At 39.6% G+C, this 13,801-nt stretch overlaps 1 protein-coding gene across 1 annotated transcript in view; it reads left to right on the forward strand.

The window, feature by feature from the left end:
* ntm (neurotrimin) overlaps positions 1–13,801 on the forward strand; it is a 492,772-nt gene that overhangs the window by 100,534 nt on the left and 378,437 nt on the right. The window lies entirely within an intron of this gene.

Raw genomic sequence — 13,801 nt, forward strand, 5'->3', positions numbered from 1 at the left:
AGAGGAGGATCTCTGTCCTGAGCAAGAGTTTCGGTCTCCATGCATCAAACATCTACTGAGGTGATTATTTTGATGATGAGATTATGTTGTGTTGTAACCGGCTAAATGAGTTTTGTTGACTGCTAATTGATTTTGCTAAATCTGTTTTGATTAGTTAATTCTTTACTTTGACATATTTGATTATTGACCTTTGATTATGAATACATGTATTTTGATATAATGAATGATTTATCTTTTGATTATTTTTAATATGCTTATTTTGATTAATTATATAGGCCTATTTAACGCATGCAACTTCGAAATGTATATAGAATATAAATGTACTATATATAATATACGATACTAATAGTGTCTCTATTTATTACCATTACAGATTGTGGGTGCTTTGTTTTTTCTGTCGTTGTTCACCTCTTGACACTTTTTGGGATTTCAATAAATGTTTGTAAACTGTTACCAACTGCGTGCCTTGCCGTCCTTGATTTAAAAGTCTGGTTTGCAAAGGTTACATTACCTTCACCCCAGCCTGGGTGTGACAGTAAACAATACTCAAAATGCCGGACATTTGAGGCATTTATGAAACCCCGCCCTGACAGCTCCACAAAAGAGGACATGTCCGGTGAAAAAAGGACGTATGGTCAGTCTATCGTAGTCTGTTAGCTGCTAGCATGCTAGCAAAAGAGGTCATGTCCGGTGAAACTGATCGCTGCTATAGCCGGGCTAGGTCCTGACCATACAGCCTCTTTTCACCGGACATGTCCGCTTTTGCGGGGCTGTCGGGCGGTGTTTCTTAAATGCCTCAAATGTCCGGCATTTTGAGTTAGGGTTGTGTGTATTTTCAATGTACGTTCAGGGTTAAGAAGGTTAAAAACAAAACAAATTGGGGAGGTGTGCGCAGCAGCATTCGTGAGGGAGGAGGAGAGACAGAGAAAGCGAGAGAGTTGTGATAAACGCGCATGCGTCGTCAGGCTCTGCTTTTTATTGATAGATTTATCAGATTTAATTTTTTATTGTCTATAGCAGGGGTGTCAAAAGTGTGCATTTTTGTAACATTTTCCTTGTTTTATTTGGCAAGTTAAAAGAACATGGCGCCAGTATGCTGGGTTTTTTTCAATAAAATACTGAAAAGGATAGAAATGTAGTTTGTCTCTTTTATCCGATTATTAATTGATTAATCAAAGTAATAATCAACAGATTAATCGATTATCAAATTAATTGTTAGTTGCAGCCCTACTGTTAAGTAGAGGAGGCACGAACATCATCGTGGATCAACGTTAGCTTTATCTTTCAACTCACATGTAGGCAAATACACCACAGCGTCAACTACAGTCCTTCAACAATCGTAAGTTATTTGGAATCAACATTTATATTCATATATTACATATAGCCTATTATTTGTGCACTATTGACTAGTGATGCACCGAAAATTCGACCATCGAATATAGACTTTGCTTACCGAAACCGCTGGTGGGCTACGTCTTTCCCCGCGCACAGGAATGACGTGAATCGCCCAAAGCTGACGAAAAAGTCGCATTCAGGTCGCATTGCATTTAGCCTGAAGTCACATTTGAAAAAATCCAATTCCAATTTTGACTATCTCCTGATGTGGCCTGAATCTGATGCAAAACAAATCAGATTTGAAACACTTTGCAGCGTTTAGACTGGTCAAAAAAATCCGATCAGTGTCACTTGAGGGCATACTTGCCAACCTTGAGACCTCTGATTTCGGGATGGGGGGGGCGTGGCTAAAAGGGGAGGAGTATATTTACAGCTAGAATTCACCAAGTCAAGTATTTCATTTATTTATATATATATATATATATATATATATATATAGCTAGAATTCACTGAACGTCAAGTATTTCATATATATATATATATATATATATATAAAATAAATACTTGAATTTCAGTGTTCATTTATTTACACATATACACACACATAACACTCATCTACTCATTGTTGAGTTAAGGGTTGAATTGTCCATCCTTGTTCTATTCTGTCACTATTTTTCGAACCATGCTGAACACCCTCTCTGATGATGCATTGATGTGTGGCACGCACAAAAGTGCTTTAATCAAATGCACTAGATGGCAGTATTGTCCTGTTTAAGAGTGTCACAACTTTGCTGTTTACGGCAGACGGACTGCTTTACGGTATACAAAAAAGTGACTGCTGTTGTTGTGTGTTGTTGCCACGCTGGGAGGACGTTAATGAAACTGCCTAACAATAAACCCACATAAGAAACCAAGAACTCGCCCTACATCATTCTATAGTTATAACGTGATTGGGCAGGTACGCTATTTTATATTGTGGAGGACCTGAGTCCGCCTGAATTTCGGGAGATTTTCGGGAGAAAATTTGTCCCGGGAGGTTTTCGGGAGAGGCGCTGAATTTCGGGAGTCTCCCGGAAAATCCGGGAGGGTTGGCAAGTATGCTTGAGGGGGAAAACTCAGATTTGGTGTGCAGCGTAAACGGAGTCAATGAAACGGTAAGTAATAACAGTAGGTTAGAAATCTGTGAATGATATATTAGCAATGTTAGCTCAATTTTTTGTGTAGCGAGCGTAGCCGTTCAATGTAAGACAACAACGTCACTATCCTTCGGCAATATAAAGAATGATTTTTTCCTAAAAACTACTCTTAATTGGATCAGTGCTCACTGATCCAATACCTTATTGCGATTTAACTCGTAGCATAGCTTATAGCCCTTAGCCTATTGTTTACAAGGGGTCAAGCGGAAGTATATTGGAGTTGTTAACATTATATAGAATAGAAAAGCTTTGTATTGTCTATACAAACATGTGCAGTATACATTCAGGATCTCCGGCTCAGTGGCCTTGTGGTTAGAGTGTCCACCCTGAGATCGGTAGGTTGTGAGTTCAAACCCCGGTCGAGTCATACCAAAGACTATAAAAATGAGACCCATTACCTCCCTGCTTGGCACTCAGCATCAAGGGTTGGAATTGGGGGTTAAATCACCAAAACGATTCCCGAGCACGGCCACCGCTGCTGCTCACTGTTCCCCTCACCTCCCAGGGGGTGAAACAAGGAGATGGGTCAAATGCAGAGGGTAATTTCACCACACCTAGTGTGTGTGTGACTATCAGTGGTACTTTAACTTTAACTTTTAATCATTGGAAAGTTAGACTTGGTAGAGGTTTAGCCTTAGCAAATAGTACTACACATTCAGCCTCTCTTTTACTTCTTCTCCGTCCTCCGCCTGCATCATCCTTGTATGCCGACAACAAACCACAGCGAGCCCGTCGATCTCGCTCTATCATCTGGGATGTTGTGCGTGTGGTGAAAGTCACTCAAAACAGATGGCTGGTGGCGGTCACCGATGGCCATAAGTACCTGTCGGGTGTAGCTGGTGTCGTAGAACCAATAGTGCACGATAAAAGCAAGAAAGTATCCGGTTAGTAAGTTTTGTTAAACACATGTTTTACTATTTTTTTTTTTTTCAGGCATTTTTATGTTCTATAAGTGTGTAAATTACCATTTAGGTTATTCAAAATGTTGTAGGATATTTTTTTAGTACTTGGCGGGAAGCTTATTTCAAAAACTACAGAACATGGCTGCCACAGCGGGAACAAAGGTTCAGACAGCGTGAAGGACTGAGTGATGAGGGGCTCATTTGCATTTAACAACTCCACCTGTTAAAAAGGCTTGTTTTAGGAGGGAGCCAAAAAGTTGCTTGAAGATACAGTAGGTCTGTAAAACAAAATCAATGCACAATTTTTTTATCAAAGAACCACCATTACATGTTATGTTGACCACAATGAGTTGTTTAAAATGTAGGGGAAAAAATCATAATATGACCCCTGTAAAGGTTCAGGAAATATTTCCAGGTATTTTTTTTTTCATTGTAGTTCAATTGTAAGCAATATTAACGTTTTTTATAATATACAACATTTCATGAAATACTGAATGTTGGGGTTTGTATTAGCTGTAAGCCAGGGCTATTAAAAAAAACTCATTAAAAGTCTCTAGACACAAAATCTCAACAAAGTACATTATACAAAAGGCAGGAACAATACAAAAATATGGCAAAACGATACAATATATACAATGTATGTATACAGTTTTTTAGCCTTTTTAAAGAAAACAATATCCATCCATTTTCTACAGCTTGTCCCTTTCGGGGTCGTGGGGGGTGCTGGAGCCTATCTCAGCTGCATTCGGGCGGAAGGCGGGGTACACCCTGGACAAGTCGCCACCTCATTGCAGGGCCAACAGACAACATTCACACTAAATATCATCATAGCAAATCATGCCAATTTCTCGATCACACCCATGACCACACTGGACCACTTTAAACACATTGGCAGATCCTTGCACTGACATTTTAACCTTGCTAGCAAACACAATAGACACGAACAGCATAGTGCTCCTGTAATTAATAACTATAAACCAATAAATGGGCCAAAATCAAATGTTTATTGTCAAGGACGTTGGTTCTCCGAAATATACAACATACTGTAGTTGAAAATAATTTAAAAATACATACATTTTTATTCTGTGTATAGTGAATTAAATATAGAAACACTTTTTTTTTTTTAAATATATGTTTTTTAGAATAAAACTACTTACAAACTGAGCAAGTGATTAATGTCTTTGATGGGTTTTATTTATTACTTTTTCTTCCTGTCACGCTGTAACATGTATCTTCATGTAATAATACTTTTTGTACAATAATACAATTATTGTAGATGCTTTTAATCAGTGTTCCAAGCAGCAGAACTAGTCTTGAATCGTTATACAACAGGTCTGTATTTGTTTTAGTTGGCTTGGTGGTTGTACAGAGCTTTGACCACATTTTAGCGGTGTGTTGAATGTAATGTTTAACATTAATATATTTGATTCGGGTTCTTAAACCATTCTGTCCTGCTTATTTATAAGGTCAAGTATAGATTTTGTGTCACAAATGACAGTAAATCATTATAAGGCAGCTGTAATACTCTACCTGCCTCTCATTTGGTTTGTTTGTTGTCATACAGAGCGTAGATGAAAAACTGAAAGATCACTCAACAAATACAAAATGTTTGCAACCTCCGCAGCAATCATCAAATGTTTGCATTTAATGTTTTCTTTGTATGATTACTCAGACTTGGGATTTGGAACTGATTGTCGTCCGTCTCTGATGGGTTTAAATCAACCTCTGAATCTTTAAATCTTACACAGCAAATTAGCAGCCCAACCTGTCCAAAACTTAAATGCCCGAGAAATCTTCTCTTTCAAGATCTTTTTTATCAACAAATGCTGATCTTTATATTTTTGAAAATTATTTGAGTGACCGCTGTGTTATTGCCACTGTTAGGCAAGCTAAGATCCCAAAAGTGAGGTCACAAATAATTTTAAGCATTTTTGTGAGCAAGCTTTTTAATCATGATTTATGGCTCTTTGATTGGGCCAGAATCACTTTTTTAATGATGTTGAGTTGGCTTGGAATTATTTTCATGATGCATTTTTCAACATTATAGACAAACATGCTCGTCTACGTAAATTCAGAGTGAAAGGTATAAATAATCCTTGGTCTTTCTTGAGCTGTCCAGACTACTAAAAGAAAGCAATGCTGCCTGGGCCAAGGCTAAAAATACCAAATCCCAGGCTGACTGGGTGGTTATTAGGCCGTTCAGAAATTGCTTTACTTCTTTTGTCATGAAGTCAATGTGACCGGACTATGGAGAAGGAGACGACTGAGACTGGGGCGTTGATAGTTTGAGGAGTGTTTGTTAAACACAAGGAAGTGGAGTGTGTAATTAAACCTAAGAAGTATGTGTGACTATGTGTTGTGTCTTACCGGGGGTTGTTGAACGTGCGTGTTGAGTGAGAGGCGGAAGTCCAGGAAGGGTAAAGCAAGCTCGGAAGTCCGTGGGCAGGGGTCGGGTCAAGGGCAGGAACGAGGCGTCAAGAGTCCGTGTCCAGGCGAGAGGTCGAGATCCAGGAAGGCAGCAAGAAGACCAGAGGGAATCCGGGGAGACAAGACACACAGCTTGAATCCATGGAAAGAAGAGGGACTGCGGGATCACGACAAAAGACAACACACGATGAGCACAGAGGTGGGGAAACACGGAGAGCGAGAATGCCCAAGGAGAGGGAGCTAGAGGCGTGTAGGCTTACAGGACTGCGACATGTAGCTATGTTCTGGCACTGGAACGCAGGTTGCGCCGGCCGCAGCAGGAGGGGAACGCCCGTAGGCGTGTCCAGAGGCGCGCTCCCTGGAGCGCACAGATGGATGAGAGGCGGCAGGAGCCTGAGCCGTAACAGTACACCCCTCCTTATGCGAGGCTCCCGATAAGCGTCAAGGTGCATCAGGGTGAGTCCTGTAGAAGTCCTCCAAAAGTGATGGGTCTGCGAAGTAGGAGGCCGGAAACCAGGATCGGTCCTCAGGACCATAACCCTCCCAATCCACTAAACCCCTACCCTGTCGACGAACCCTAATAATCTCCTTGACGGTCCAAACCGGGTCACCGCTCTCAAGAACCCTGGAAGGGGGGGGAACAGGGACAGGGGCCGAGAGAGAACTGAGAAACTAATCTGAGAAACGTGGATAACTGGGTAAGACTTCATAGATTTTGGTAGAGTGAGACGTGCGGAGACCGGGTTGATGATCATCTCTATGGGAAATGGTCCCACGTAGCGTGGTGCCAACTTTTGAGATGATACCGGAAGGTGAAGGTCCTTGTTACGCAGGAAGGGAACGACCGTGGGCGTGTCCAGAGGCGCCCTCATTGGAGCACATAGATGGATGAGAGGCGGCAGGAGCCTGAGCCGTAACAGTCAAAAATCTGAGTTTTATCTTGCACAAACTATCAGTAGCTTAAATGATCCCAATAAATTCTGGAAAGTCTTAAAAACATCCAATGGAAGTGAAACCACAAATGATCTGCCAACTTGTATCATGAAAGACTCGTGTAGTCCAACTGACAAATATGCCATACTTAATTGCTTTAATGAACATTTTAAGGAGGGAGCACTTGATTCTGACCACTTTTATGCCTTTGCTAGATTATGGAGACTTGCTTTTTATGAATGCACCCGACACTTACTTGAAAAAACTGGATACTGTTTATCACTGTGCTTTACGTTTTATTACTGGTTGTGGTAACCTTGTCTACCAGTGCACTTTATTTGCAAAGGCAAACTGTCCATCTTTATCAGTACGCAGATTGTCTCTATGGTTGTGTTTTATATATAAATCAGTTCTTTGTCTGGTTCCCTCTTATTTATGTTCTCTGTTCTTTTTTGTGTTGAGATTCCAGTCGCAGGACATACTTAAGATGTTTGTTCCTAGAGCGAGCACAAGTCTTGGGGAAAAAAAGCTTTCAGATATGCTGCTCCATGGTCATGGAAGAACTTACAGAAGGATCTAAAGTTGCCTGAGCTGGTCACTTTGGGGGAATTTCAGGCAATTTTAAAGGATCGAGAAACCGTTTCTATTGGGCATTGTGTTGTTTTTACTGAAACTTTGTATACATTGTTTTGACCTATCACATGTTTTTATGTTAAGATATGCAAATCATTAAATTTTTAATTGTGGTGTGTGACTGCTGCTGTTTTTGTTGTTAAATGTATTTATGTAACTTTGTTTTGCTGCCCTTTTGGTCAGCTCACTCTTGGAAAATAGATTTTAATTTAAATGAGTTTTTACCTGGTTAAATAAAGGATATTGATTGACACTTTCCCAACATCAGTTCACCAGGCAGAATTTTTACCGTATTTGTTTAACCATAGGGCGCACCAGATTATAAGGCGCACTGCCGATGAGCGGTCGGTTTTCATACAAAAGGCGCACCAGATTAGAAGGTGCATTAAGGGGTCATATTATGATTTTTTTGTTTCTACATTTAAAACGTTATACAAATATAACGCCATATATCTGGGCTGTGATCCCAGTATGCAGAGAAGATAAGTGATGTGCAGGTAGGTGGGTAGGTATTTTACAAACCTCGTTTCCATATGAGTTGGGAAATTGTGTTAGATGTAAATATAAACGGAATACAATAATTTGCAATTCATTTTCAACCCATATTCAGTTGAATATGCTACAAAGACAACATATTTGATGTTCAAACTGATAAACATTTTTGTTTTGCAAATAATCATTAACTTTAGAATTTGATGGCAGCAACACGTGACAAAGAAGTTGGGAAAGGTGGCAATAAATACTGATAAAGTTGAGGAATGCTCATCAAACACTTATTTGGAACATCCCACAGGTGAACAGGCAAATTGGGAACAGGTGGGTGCCATGATTGGGTATAAAAGTAGATTCCATGAAATACTCAGTCATTCACAAACAAGGATGGGGCGAGGGTCACCACTTTGTCAACAAATGCGTGAGCAAATTGTTGAACAGTTTAAGAAAAACCTTTCTCAACCAGCTATTGCAAGGAAATTAGGGATTTCACCATCTACGGTCCGTAATATCATCAAAGGGTTCAGAGAATCTGGAGAATTCACTGCACATAAGCAGCTAAGCCTGTGACCTTCGATCCCTCAGGCTGTACTGCATCAACAAGCGACATCAGTGTGTAAAGGATATCACCACATGGGCTCAGGAACACTTCAGAAACCCACTGTCAGTAACTACAGTTGGTCGCTACATCTGTAAGTGCAAGTTAAAACTCTCCTATACAAGGCAAAAACAGTTTATCAGCAAGCCCCAGCAACGCCGTCGGCTTCGCTGGGCCTGAGCTCATCTAAGATGGACTGATACAAAGTGGAAAAGTGTTCTGTGGTCTGACGAGTCCACATTTCAAATTGTTTTTGGAAACTGTGGACGTCGTGTCCTCCGGACCAAAGAGGAAAAGAAGCATCCGGATTGTTATAGGCGCAAAGTTGAAAAGCCAGCATCTGTGATGGTATGAGGGTGTATTAGTGCCCAAGACATGGGTAACTTACACATCTGTGAAGGCGCCATTATTGCTGAAAGGTACATACAGGTTTTGGAGGAACATACGTTTGATGAAGCATCTGCTTCATCCAACCCCTTTTCAAGCCTTGCATAAATGTCCCTGCCAAAATGTTTAAAAAAAAAATGTGTGTTGTTGTACTGTGCAGGTTTGAAATAAATAATTCAATCAAAAAAAAATATGTTGCCATCCAAGCAACGTTACCATGCTTATTTCCGCAAGACAATGCCAAGCCAAGTGTTACATCACTTCATAGTAAAAGAGTGCGGGTACTAGACTGGCCTGCCTGTAGTCCAGACCTGTCTCCCATTGAAAATGTGTGGCGCATTATGAAGCCTAAAATACCACAACAGAGACCCCCGAACTGTTGAACAACTTAAGCTGTACATCAAGCAAGAATGGGAAATAATTCTACCTGAGAAGCTTAAAAAATGTGTCTCCTCAGTTCCCAAACGTTTACTTAGTGTTGTTAAAAGGAAAGGCCATGTAACACAGTGGTGAACATGCCCTTTCCCAACTACTTCGGCACGTGTTGCAGGCATGAAATTCTAAGTTTATTATTTGCAAAAAAAAAATAAAGTTTATGAGTTTGAACATCAAATATATTGTCTTTGTAGTGCATTCAATTGAATATGGGTTGAAAAGGATTTGCAAATCATTATATTCCGTTTATATTTACATTTTACACAATTTCCCAACTCATATGGAAACGGGGTTTGTAATTAGGTACCAGGCAGTTGTCAGAAGGAACTCAGGAATATAGAACATACGCTGTAGAATACATGGGACATTGAACCAGCACTGAAGAGGGTAACACGGTGAAACTTAAAAGAACTATAAGAATGAGGAACACGTGTGCTGACAGGAGAAGGAACAAAAAGTAAAAGTGCAAAACTAAGAGACCAAACAGGAAATACAACCAAAATAAGAGCAACTTGACAGGAAATGATAACAAACAGAAAAAAAAAGTCCAAGCTTGACCACCGAGGCTAGAAAGCAGCTCACCAGTCGATGATATTAATATAACCACACAAGCTGGTTAGCTCGCTGTGATCACAAACTATAGATATTTTGTCGGTGTTAGCCCTTATAATAACAATATCACTAACAGCTAGTTAATATTCAAGTCAAAAAATGTAAAGGGAGTATAGTTGTCAGTTTCTGGATGGCTATTTAGAGGACTCCATTGGTGGAATAAAGGACCTCCCGTCAGCTCCATTGTTAGCACACTTTTGCTCGCATTTATTTACGTGTGAGAATACATTAAAAAAACATACATCTGAATTCTTGTCTTACGTAATGGTTGTAAACGATAGACAAAATTCCCAAAAAGTGCAGTTCCCCTTTATTCACCAGTGGTTAGGCCTGGGCCGATAATAAGTCATTTAATTGAACAATAAATGAAAGATGAACAATGAATAATGTTGCCGCCATGGATAAATTGTCATGTTGTGTGTTTGTTTTCTTCGTCTCTTAAATTACAAACATGGTACAAGAGGTTTCACTCTGTGTATTGCTTTCAGCACCTCAGCGTGTTAATTCAATAGCAGAATGAAATGCAAGGTTATGAGCACCATTTGAGGGAAAAAATAGATAAACTGACGAAAAAAAATAGGAACAATTTTAACAGCACAAAGTGCTGCCATGCCAGCCCCGAAATAATATTTTGAAAATCAAGACTACAATTCCTGCAATTTGGTGCATTCCTACATTATATTTTAACATTAAAATTATTTTCATCTACCAACCTCTGGCTGTCTTTTAGACCAGTGGTCCCCAACCACCGGGCCGATTGGTACCGGGCCGCACAAGGAAAAAAAAAAATGTTTTTTTAATTTTTATTAAATCAACATAAAAACACAATATGTACACTATATATCAATGTATATCAATACAGTCTGCAGGGATACAGTCCGTAAGCACACATGATTGTATTTCCATCCATCCATCCATTTTCTACCGCTTATTCGCTTTGGGGTCGCGGGGGGCGCTGGAGCCTATCTCAGCTACAATCGGGCGGAAGGCGGGGTACACCCTGGACAAGTCGCCACCTCATCGCAGGGCCAACACAGATAGACAGACAACATTCACACTCACATCCACACACTAGGGCCAATTTAGTGTTGCCAATCAACTTATCCCCAGGTGCATGTCTTTGGAGGTGGGAGGAAGCCGGAGTACCCGGAGGGAACCCACGCAGTCACGGGGAGAACATGCAAACTCCACACAGAAAGATCCCGAGCCCGGGATTGAACCCAAGACTACTCAGGACCTTTGTATTGTGAGGCAGATGCACTATACCCTCTCCCACCGTGAAGCCCTGATTGTATTTCTTTAAAAAAAAAAAAAAAATCCCCCCCATATTTTTTTGTTTGCTTTAATAGCTAATTTACTAACATTATTATCATTGTAAATGGAATGTAAAATTCTATAACATGCATGTAAAAACATTTCCCATTTGGCAACTCTATCCTGCAGCCACGCTCCCTCAGTTAGTACACTTCCGGTGTTGTGACCTCTGTTTACCTTCGTCACGTCAAAAATATACCTTCTTGCCGGCTACTAATAAATGCTCTACAACAGGGGTGTCCAAACTTTTTTACTCCGGGGGCCGCGTTGGGCTAAAGCAAATTGGCCCGGGGCCAAAAGCCGACTGCATGTAAAGTAACTATGTGTAGCCAGAATGTGTACATATACATATATTATACTAATTATTATATACATATATGATAAATGTATATATATTTATATTATATGTGTAATGTAATAAGCATCTAAATACATTTGATATGGGAATCGCTACACTAACTTGAGTTATTAATTTTATTTATTACAACTATGTGTGCTGTCTCAGGATCACGTTTACACGGCTATTTTTACACGTAATTTGCGATCGCAATGCTTTTAGTCTGCATATTAATTTCATACTAAATTTAAGAGGCACATTTTCCAAACAAGAAAAAACGTTTTTTTCGAGGGTTATCGCCAAAACACTGTTATATGAATATCATTTTTTTGGATACCAAATCTTACTGGCAGTGTTCAGGCTCCATGGTTTTGTTGATATTATAAATATTGTGTTGTTTGTAGTAATGTCAAAAGATTTAGGGTAATTAACACGAGCTTAAACAAAAAATGCATTAATCAGCTTAAAATACCTTTCTGTTCAACTCTCTCTCCTTCTTGACAGGCGATTTTTAGATGCACGTTATTTGGGGTTTTCTTTTTTTCAAAATAAGCAATGAGGAACGTTTTTATGATATTTGAGCTGTTTTTCAAACTCATTGTAGTACAGAAATAATAGAGTAAAAACTATTGGGGTTATACTTGTATAGCACTTTTCTACCTTCAAGGTACTCAAAGCGCTTTGACAGTATTTCCACATTCACCCATTCACACACACATTCACACACTGATAGCGGGAGCTGCCAATGCAAGGCGCTAACCAGCAGCCATCAGGAGCAAGGGGTGAAGTGTCTTGCCCAAGGACACAACGGACGTGACTAGGATGGTAGAAGGTCGGGATTGAACCCCAGTAACCAGCAACCCTCCGATTGCTGGCACGGCCACTCTACCAACTTTGCCACGCCGTCCTCATTTATAAAATGCATCACTTAATTGTGTTTTCATGTTAAAAAAAAAAAACTATTTTGAAGGTGTGGCAAATTAATCTTGCTGTGGCGTTGCGCCACAATCGTTTACATGATGCATATGTCATGCCACTGTGACAAATGTTTTGGAATAAACGTTTAAGATTTGGAATTGTATTGTTTAATTTCAGGTAAACTTTCAACAAACATTAATATATGTCTGTTTATTATAACCATATCGTACAACCATCAAAGGAGATTAACGCTCAAGAAAATTTAAGAAATATAAAAATAAATAAATTTTTTAACTGGGTTGTCAGGACCCACTGAATTTCCCAGGGACCTACTCAACTCACCACCTTGATCGGGGACTTACAACATTGAAAACAACAATCACTGAGAATGCATGCAAAAATTCTGATTTTTCCATGAATTATTGTGATTAGGTGGGGGGGCCAATGACATTCCTGAGCTTTTGCAGCCTCTGCTGATACACCAGCACAAATCTCTCAAATGTGTTTGATACGACTTATAAATATCCCCATGACTGTGAAGGACTTAGACTTCACCTCATTCTGTTTCCAATTAAAAACAATGACCTCTGTTCAATGTGGACACAGCTACTTTTGTTCAAGTTTCTCTGTTCATTGAACCTGTTCTTTTCTATTCACTTCAGCATTGGAAACATCAATGAAACAATTAATCAGAAGTCTGTGACACACATGCAAAACCAACCATCAGGATACAAGCTGGGGTATTTTTCGCTTAAGAAAAGGTGGTGGAGGGTTAATAGAGAGCAACAGGCAGAAGTAATGAAGGAGGGATTAACAGAAGAGGGCCAGATGGCAAACTGGGGACATTTTGTGGAGTACTGGGTAAGCTACATGAAATTCTATTACAACACGAGTGGTATTTGTATAACCTGAGGACTCATACCAACAACTATGCTTATTATGCGAATACTAATATTCTGATGACAGATGGATTAAGGCCTTGACAGGAGCAATGAGGGTAAACATACTGCTATAAACGACACACTAGAGGGTGATTCTAGTCATTTCAGCTCATTTGGCTTGGTTTGTTGAAGAAGACACCGCTACAAACCCTGTTTCCATATGAGTTGGGAATTGTGTTGGATGTAAATATAAACAGAATACAATGATTTGCAAATCATTTTCAACCTGCTACAAAGACAACATAGGTGATGTTCAAACTGATAAACATTTTTTTTTTTGCAAATAATCATTAACTTTAGAATTTGATGCCAGCAACATGTGAAAAAGAATTTGGGAAAGG

This window comes from Nerophis lumbriciformis, linkage group LG09 (assembly GCF_033978685.3).
Source record: "Nerophis lumbriciformis linkage group LG09, RoL_Nlum_v2.1, whole genome shotgun sequence".
NCBI lineage: Eukaryota > Metazoa > Chordata > Actinopteri > Syngnathiformes > Syngnathidae > Nerophis > Nerophis lumbriciformis.